The 8,837-nt window shown below is 41.0% G+C and overlaps 1 long non-coding RNA gene across 2 annotated transcripts in view; it reads left to right on the top strand.

Annotated features, from left to right (window-relative positions):
- The window catches only part of LOC103462714 (uncharacterized), a 10,180-nt gene extending 4,772 nt beyond the window's left edge, over nt 1-5,408 (top strand). For both annotated transcript variants that reach the window (XR_533384.1, XR_533383.1), the window contains one exon: nt 5,032-5,408. This is a non-coding gene — a long non-coding RNA (uncharacterized LOC103462714). The remainder of the gene's footprint in view (nt 1-5,031) is intronic.
- The last annotated feature ends 3,429 nt before the right edge of the window (nt 5,409-8,837 follow it).

The following is an 8,837-nucleotide window of genomic DNA, read 5'->3' as shown; positions in this document are numbered from 1 at the left end:
AATTTAAAACTACTTTCACCCCTGATAATTAGTGATCACCTATTTCTATTTCTGTTCAGTTAGTGGTGGCAGCATAATGCTGTGGAAATGGTTTTCTTTAGTAGAGATGGGGAGGGGGTGTGCCGATCTATGTTTTCGCATCCACCTGAATAATGTGTAGTTGCGCCACTGTGCAGGGGAATCCTGTTTTACGTCCAATTATATTATCTCATGTGTTCACTTGCTCTTGAGATGTATCATGTTAATTTTATTTTTGTTAACTTAGTGAAGTCTAAAGTGTAAAAAATCTGATAATAAAATAAATTTTACAATTTGAGTTCTGTTGAGTCACTGTTAACCATGACATTGAAGCTGGAGATCTGGGTCAGACTCTCTAACGCAGTACTTGACTGGTTTTAGTCTTACTTAAAGAACAGGAACTTTTTCATGCCAATAAGTTGCTTTTCATCAGAGTAGAGAAAAATCACATGAGGTGGAGGGGGGTGGGGGGGTTAACCAAGGTTCAATCCTGGGTTCCCTTATATTTAAACATGCTCATGCTAACTCAGATTATAGCAAGTAATCAGGTAAGTTACCATAACTTTGCAGATGATACACAGCTTTTCATTACAATGTTTAACTGAAATTAAATTGATGTCAGCAGGTGACTATGCTGAGAACAAATCTCCACACATTATTGTGTGATTTGTCACACACATTTGTTTTAGCTGAACAGAAACAAAACTGAAGTTATCATTGTGTAGCAAGTGTGTAAAAAATGTTTATATTTCACCCCAAATCCATCCTCATTATCTATGTATATTTGTTTTTCTTGGTTTATGAACTGTATTTTATTTTGGTGGAGAAGCTTTTATTTTCTTGTAAAAGTAGCGTCAACAACTGAAACTCTCAATCTTGACTTTGGTGACAGCCCAATACCACCCCAATTAAAAGAACGCATACAACATAGAATCAACACCGAAGTTGATAGTGTTTTTTCTAGGCATGATCTAGATGTTGGTAGTGTTGCAGGTGTCTCTCACCATATTGAGCTAAAACCTCATGTGCCGTTCAAAGAGAGGACAAGACGTGTCTCACCTGCAGACTTCAATAACTTGAAACGGCATCTTCAAGATCTTCTGGCTGTGGGTGTGATAGAAGAATCTCATAGTCCATATGCCTCTCCCGTTGTTCTAGTCCGTAAAAAGAATGGAGAGTTGCGAATGGTGGTGGATTACCACAGACTGAACAATTTAACTAAGAAAGACGCTTACCCATTACCTCGGATAGAGGAGAGATTTCCCCTGTTGTCAGGTTGTGGTTCACAGTGCTGGATCTTTTAAGAGTGGGTATTATCAGCTGGATGTTGAACCTGCAGATCRACCAAAGACAGCGTTTACTACGCCCTTTGGTAGCTGGCAGTTCTGCAGAATGCCACAAGGTTTAACTAACTCCCCAGCCACATTCCAAAGAACTATGGAGAAAGTGATGGAAGGAATTAACTTCCTGGAGGTTGTTGCCTTCTTAGATGATCTTATCATATTTTCAAGCTCGGTTGAAAAACATGAGGAGAGATTGTGGATCCTCCAACGCATTGCTGATTTCAGTCTCAAACGGTCCCCTTCCAAATGCAAATTCTTTCAGACTTCTGTGAAGTATTTGGGGCATGTGATATCTGCACAGGGGATATAACCTGATCCAGAAAAGGTAGCTGCTGTAAAAGAATGGCCTCGACCTCTAACAGTTAAGGAGCTGTGGTCTTTCTTAGGTTTTACTGGCTATTACCAACATTTTGTTAGGGATTATGCCAAAGTGGTTAGACCTCTGAATGATTTGTTGAAAGAAGACTGGAGCCCTAGGCATAAAAATTCCAGCTATTGGCCCCGCAAACAGTCACATCCACTTGGGGACAGATGGGCCCCTATGTGTCAGACTGCATTTGAGCTCATCATTGAAAAGCTAACATCAGCTCCTGTTCTTGCTTTTTCCAACTGGCAGCTCCCCTATCTGCTTCATACAAATGCTAGCTTGACAGGTTTAGGTGCAGCTCTTTATCAGGTTCAGGATGGTCAGACCAGAGTGATAGCTTATGCTAGTCGTGGTCTCTCTAAGAGTGAAAGAAATTATCCTGTGCACAAGTTAGAGTTTCTCGAACTTAAATGGGCGGTCAGTGAGAAGTTCCACGACTATTTGTATGGGGCTAGTTTCAAAGTACTGACAGATAATAATCCTCTAACGTACGTCTTGACCAGTGCTAAGCTTGATGCCACAAGCCATAGGTGGCTTGCAGCACTGTCACTGTACAACTTTGACATTCATTACAAGTCCGGTCAACACAATGCTGATGCTGACGGGCTCTCCAGGAGGCCCCACGAGCCACCTCAAGATGATGATGAGTCTCAACAGATAGACAGGAGAATCACTACCCTATTGGATCGTGCCAGCCCATCCTCTGATGAGTTTAAGGTTTTGGATAGAGTCGTAGTGAACAGTTTGTACATGTGCCTTGGTGTGACCGATGTTGCAGATGCAGAGGATAGGCAGGGAATGGATAGCGAGATACCTGCAGTTGAGMCACTTTTGTGCGATGAAGGTGCTGTCCCAGAGGACCTGGAAGACCCAGTCTTAGGGCCAGGTCTTTCTGCATTGCCTGAAATGTCTAGAGAGGACTGGTATCATTTGCAGAGAAGGGATCATTCTTTGGCTAGAGTTATCCATCTTCTAGAAAATGAACCTGATACTATGACACTAAACATGGTTGAAGAGTTGGAAGTATCTTTACTTCTGCGTGAGAGGTCAAAACTAGTTTTGATAGAAGGAGTACTGTACCATAAAGTTTGCAACCAAAGAGGGGAAGCTTTTAATCAGCTTGAGCTGCCTAGCAGCAACAGAGAAAGAGCTTTTGAAGGTGTCCATAAAGAGACAGGGCACATGGGCATAGAAAGAACTCTTGAGCTTGCTAGAGCAAAATTTTTCTGGCCAAAAATGGCTAAGTATATTGAAGCAAAGTGTAAAATCTGTGAAAGGTGTGTGAGAAGAAAGGCAAGGGTACAGAGAGCATCTAAATTAGTAAACATCAAAGTCAGTGGTCCTCTTGAACTTGTTTGCATGGATTTTTTATCTTTAGAACCTGACTCCAAAGACACTCGAAATATTTTGGTGATAACAGATCACTAAACCAAATATGCCCAGGCATATCCAACCAGAGATCAGACTGCAAAAACTGTTGCTGCAGTGTTGTGGGAGAACTTCATCAGTCACTATGGTTTTCCCCGGAGGCTGCATAGTGATCAGGGAGCCTGCTTTGAGTCTGAAGTTGTGGCTGAACTCTGCAAACTTGCTGGAATTTCCAAATCTCGAACTACACCCTACCATCCAAGAGGCAATCCAGTAGAAAGATTTAACAGAACTCTGCTCGATGTCTTGGGAACACTGGAGGACAAAAAGAAAGAAGATGCACGCCTATAATTGTACCAGGAATGATGTGACTGGGGAAGCTCCTTTTCTTTTAATGTTTGGCAGAGAACCACGTCTCCCCATTGACATTTGCTTCGGCATCAGCCCTCAAGGTTACAACCACAAAACGCATTCACAGTATGTGAGAGACCTAAAGAAAAGACTTAAACATGCTTATGARTTGGCCTCCAAAAATGCAGAGAAGAGAATGTTGCTGAACAAAACGCGCTGGGATGCCAAAGTGACTGCCATGCCTTGGAAATAGGTGACAGAGTTCTTGTAAGGAATCTGAGTCTAAGAAAGAAACACAAGATTTCTGACAAGTGGGAACCCATTGTTCATATTGTTGTCAAACAKCCTGACGAAAGTATCCCAGTCTATGTTGTCATGCCAGAGGATGGAGAGGGCAGAGAGAGGGTTCTGCATTGAGACATGCTTCTCCCCTGCGGATTCCTACCAGCAGCTTGGAGACCAGATGTTGGAGACAGCAGGGGACGGAGTGGCCCTGAATCCCCTGCGACAAATGATGAGGAGGACTGTGTGACCAACATATCTAATGTGATAAAGAATACAGATCAGGAACCACAGGGGGAGGTCGCAGGAACTTCTTTGCAGAGTATGCCACAGTCACAAAATACCCTGAATCCCAATGCTTCTGAGTTCATTTCAGGACAAACAGATTTGGCAGGGTCAGTGGCTGAAGTAAGTCCAGTTTTACCACGTTCAAGACCCCAAAGAAGGCAAGTTCAACCAGCCTACCTCAGTGACTATCAGGTTGGCTCAAAAGTTCATTATCAACAACACAGTTTATGTTCACCGACACAGCAGACACTGGTTTGTAGTTTTTTGGTGTCCTTGCAACAACAACTTGCAGGGTTAGTTCAGTCCCTGACTACTGGTAGTGACAAGGACACCACATTTTAAGTGGGGAAGGATGTAACCCAGCTGTATTTTATTTGTTCTGTGTTATTTGCTTTTCTGTATGGTTTTTACTTTATGGGTAGTGTCCCTTTAAGAGCAAGGTACGACATCACTTTACGGCAGCGTTCCGACTGCAGTTACTAGGGAAACTCCCGGGCTTTAGAGTTTCAGAGCTGCTGCGGAGTAGAGACATGCTAGTCTCTGCCTACCTTCTGCATAGCGCTTGATTTCTTTATGCCTGATATATGATGTTTTCCTGTTAGGTGAGTATTACTGGAGATTTGTAATGCCGTATGTGTTCTAATTTTATGTACCAAGTCGTCGCTAATTCCGTAATGTTTTAGAAACCAAACTCTTGTTTTACCGTGGGTATTGTGAGTTAAAATGACTGTCACGTTTGTCGTGTTAAGTGAAATATTTCATTTTCATTTATCTTCATGAGGTGTTTATAATTTTATGGAGTTATATTCCTGATGAAGAATCTTAAATGCTGTTTTAAAATGGAGCTCACTGCTCTTAGTTACTAGGGGAACTCCCGGGCTTTCGAGTTTCAGAGTTGCTGCGGAGTAGAGACATGCTAGTCTCTGCCTACCTTCTGCATAGCGCTTGACTTCTTTATGCCTGATATATAATGTTTTCCTGCTTGCGCATTATTGTGGCCGATATTGGGGAAAGGAACACTGGGAAGGTGCTCCTGTGCCTGCGGAGGAAGAGAGAGAGGCTGCGGAGTTTTCTGTGTCTGTGGACATCGGCTGCCATTGTCATTCTGGGTCGCCATCCCAGCCAGGACAACCTTTCATCGATTCGTTTCGTACGCATCAGACACACACAAATATAGAGCTCTATATGAACTATTTTTATTTTGCTGGCCAGCTTCTTTTAATTTTATTTTATTCTCACCAAAGACCCTGAAAGGATTCCTTATGATCTAAATGTTTTTTTCTTTCTTTGTTGGTTTTCCAGGAAAACTGTATGATGAAGTGTTGAGACGAAGTTGGATGCGTTTCAGTCCAGAAACTTGTAATAAACATAACTGGTTGATAGTAAACTGCTATCTGAACCCGAGTAAATTCTGTTCTTTGGTTACATTAGCAGCTAACTCAGTGCAGAGTCACGGACAGAAAATATAATGTTTATTCTGTGGGACTTTCATGCTAAAAAAAATAAATAAAAGCAAAATAAATTAAACATAACCTACCCAGCCATACAGGGTGGGTATGGCTGGGTATACCCACCCCACATGTGGGAAGCATGTGTGTATTCCCCCACATGCTTCGAAGTACGTTCATGTTGAGACACGCACATGGAGAGCGAATCGTTGACCTATATTGGACCTGAATCCAGCGTCCTACAACGACTCAACATTAACGTACAACTCCAGCATGAATTTGGGTTTACAGAAGCTAAAGGATTGATTTACCAGAAGATCCAAGCACATAGAAATGACATGGGTTAGTTCGTTGTTAGCATAGCATTGCTAACAAAAGCTAGTTACTTAAAATAGTGCAATTCACTACTCACCCGGCAGAAACAAGTCGACAGCCATTTAATGCTTCTTTGGATCCTAAATGCTTTACCCAACCTGAAACTAAATAATTGTTATGCTCCAGGCTTGAAAAATTTCTTCTTTCTCGTCGTATAATATGAGGCCTGCAGCTCCAGATAGTTAGTTATGTGGATCGCCTCGACACCTGGTAAATCCTCAAGATTATTAGAGAGGTCTTTTTTTTTTTTACCGAGATAAGGATCAAATACGTACATCCTAAATACACCATGTTCCAATTTATGATGCAAATTGGATTTAAGTGTCATAAAAATTAAATTTTTTGTTGTGCTATTAAATGTATAGATGGTATTGTGTGTCAGGGCTCTTTGAATCACTATAATTAATTTCAGAGAGCTGGGTTGATTAATTTGTCTGATGAGCTCAATTAAAGGAAATCTACTTAAGAAGGATGTTCCACATTATTAAGTAGGCCTCAGGTTTCAAGCAATATTGTAAAGAGAAAGGATCTCACTGCTGACAAAAATCATCAGATAGTGTAGTGCCATATGACAAGGTATGAAAACATTAGATATTTAACAAAAACTGAAGTGTTATCACAAATCTCTTCACAAGAAGAATCAGCCACAAATCACAAGAAGAGATTTGTGGCTGATTCAGAAGAAAGGGGTTTGTGCAGATAAAGGCACAATGAGGAAGGTTTCTGTTAGACAAATTCATCGGATTAAGAGAGCAGCTGTTAAAATGCCCTTACAAAGCAGCAAAGAGTTATTTGAAGCTGCTGGTGCCTCTTGAACCTCAAGGTGGAGGATCCTTCAGAGGCTTGCGGTGCATGAACCTACTATTCGGCCATCCATAACCAGTGCTCACAAGCAGAAACGGTTGCAGTGGGCCTAGCCATACATGAAGATTAATTTTCAAACAGACTTGTTCACTGATGACTGCTGTGCAACCCTGGATGCTCCAGATGGACACAGTAGTGGATTGGTGGTGGATGGCCACCACAGGGGCACGATAAAGGGGTGAAAAGTGATGACGAGTCTAGACTCGTCATCACTTTTCCCCTAGGGGTCAGGGCCCTGACCAACATTAGGCCCTCCACAATTTAATTATTTATATTTTGTTCATAGACATAAAATAAAATAAAAAATTGGGGTCCTGTCAAATACAAAATTAATCATATTGTATTTTCAAAGATTGTTTTTAGCAGTAAAAATTTTATGTTTTCCCTCCCAGACCAAAAAACACACATCCGTTTTTTCTCTGAACCCCCCTGAATCTGCTGAAATGGTTCGTTCCTGCTTGGAGCGCTTAACAGTGACGTATGCAGAAGCTGCAGCTGAATACAGCGGTGACTCTGGCAGTAACTATGCTGCTAAGAAAAGTTATAAAATCAGGTTTTCAAAAACAAAATAGAGGGAGAGAGAGAAAAAGGCAACTGCTGTTACAAATTATCATAATTTACAAAATTATGCAAAGTTGGCATTTTTAATGGACTTTTAATGCAACTTTTAGAGCAACTTTGCATTAAAAGTGTCATTATTTACCGAATGACACTTCATGATAACTGTCATAAACATTCATAAAGACTTCTTTATTTTCATGACAGGTATTATGTCATGTTTATGACAGTGTCATGTCAGTCTTATGCACACCCCTTCAAATAAAGTGTTACCTAATAGTTCATGACTTGAAAATTATACTGACCATCATTTGCATTGACCATTTTAAGAAAATCTCAGAAAATATCACTTGGATAGTAATTTGGAACACGGTGTATATGTAACACAGATGAGAAGGGTATTTTATGTATTGTCATGATCCGTATTTATATGTGTTTATTTTCAAGTTTCTGTGTGATCCTGTTCCCTGTTAGTCCTGTCTCTGCGTCTTTCCCCGTTGATTGTCTCCCAGGTGTGTCTCGTTCCCGTGATTGCCCCGTGTGTATTTAGTCTCCCCTGTTGTCTGTGTTCTTCGTYGGGTCCTTGTCAATTGMWTGTCGATAGTTGTAGTCCTCGTCGATTCCTGGTCAAGAGTTTGTCTTTGGTCCCTGTTGATTGTCTGTTTATTTCCTCCGTCTCCGTGCTGCCAGTTTCCCTCGTGTTGTTCCCCGCTGTTCCTGTTTTTCAATAAATACTTATATTTCCCGCTACATCCTGGGTCCTGCCTGCGTTTCACTCACCGGAAACCACCGCCACATGACATGTATATTAGATGACTGGGCCAATAGGTTCGGCTATCGGAGCATGGTGGGGTGTTTAAATGACACACAAAGGCAGTTAAATGAATTTAAAGAACTGGCTATAGTGACATAAACCATTAAATTGACAAACAGTTGTACGAGACACACAATTATGAAAATAAAATTACACACAATGAAATACAAGAAATAATAAAAATACTTGGCCAAGTGCTAGTTCTCAGTTTTAAATCTTTTGCGTGCACCCTGGTAATCTGAATTCTAAATAGTAATAGGCAACAGATTAATCAATTTCAGTTCCAATTAGGTTCAACTCAACGCCGTTCACATGAGGAGAATTTCCTACACAGCAGTTTGAATAAAAACTGGTCCAAAAGGTAAGGTCAGAAATTCCAGGATTAAACAATAAGAATGAAAAATGTCAGTCAGTGGTCTCACTCATAACCAACTGTGTGTGAAGATATGAGTGATACAGGCCTACCACACCACGGGGTGCAGCAGGACTCCAAATGGAAAAGAATGAATCCAGTTCTTTCTAAGTCCAGGTGGGAAGGCTGGTCATCGAAGTCACAGGGGGAATCCACCTCAGGAACAATCCAGCATAAAAAAAAACCTGACCTGTCAACAGACAGGACCAGCAGAATCATAGAATTTTATTAAGCTGTTCTAGCTTTAATCCTTAAATCATGTTTCTGTAGACATCATATTTGACATCAATTTGTTATCAAATAATTTGCAACAAAACAATTCTCCTTTACCTCAATGCAGTATTTCACT

This window comes from Poecilia reticulata, linkage group LG1 (assembly GCF_000633615.1).
Source record: "Poecilia reticulata strain Guanapo linkage group LG1, Guppy_female_1.0+MT, whole genome shotgun sequence".
In the NCBI taxonomy this organism is placed as follows: domain Eukaryota; kingdom Metazoa; phylum Chordata; class Actinopteri; order Cyprinodontiformes; family Poeciliidae; genus Poecilia; species Poecilia reticulata.
The sequence above is the reverse complement of the archived record's forward strand: the minus strand, read 5'-3'. Positions and strand labels throughout refer to the sequence as shown.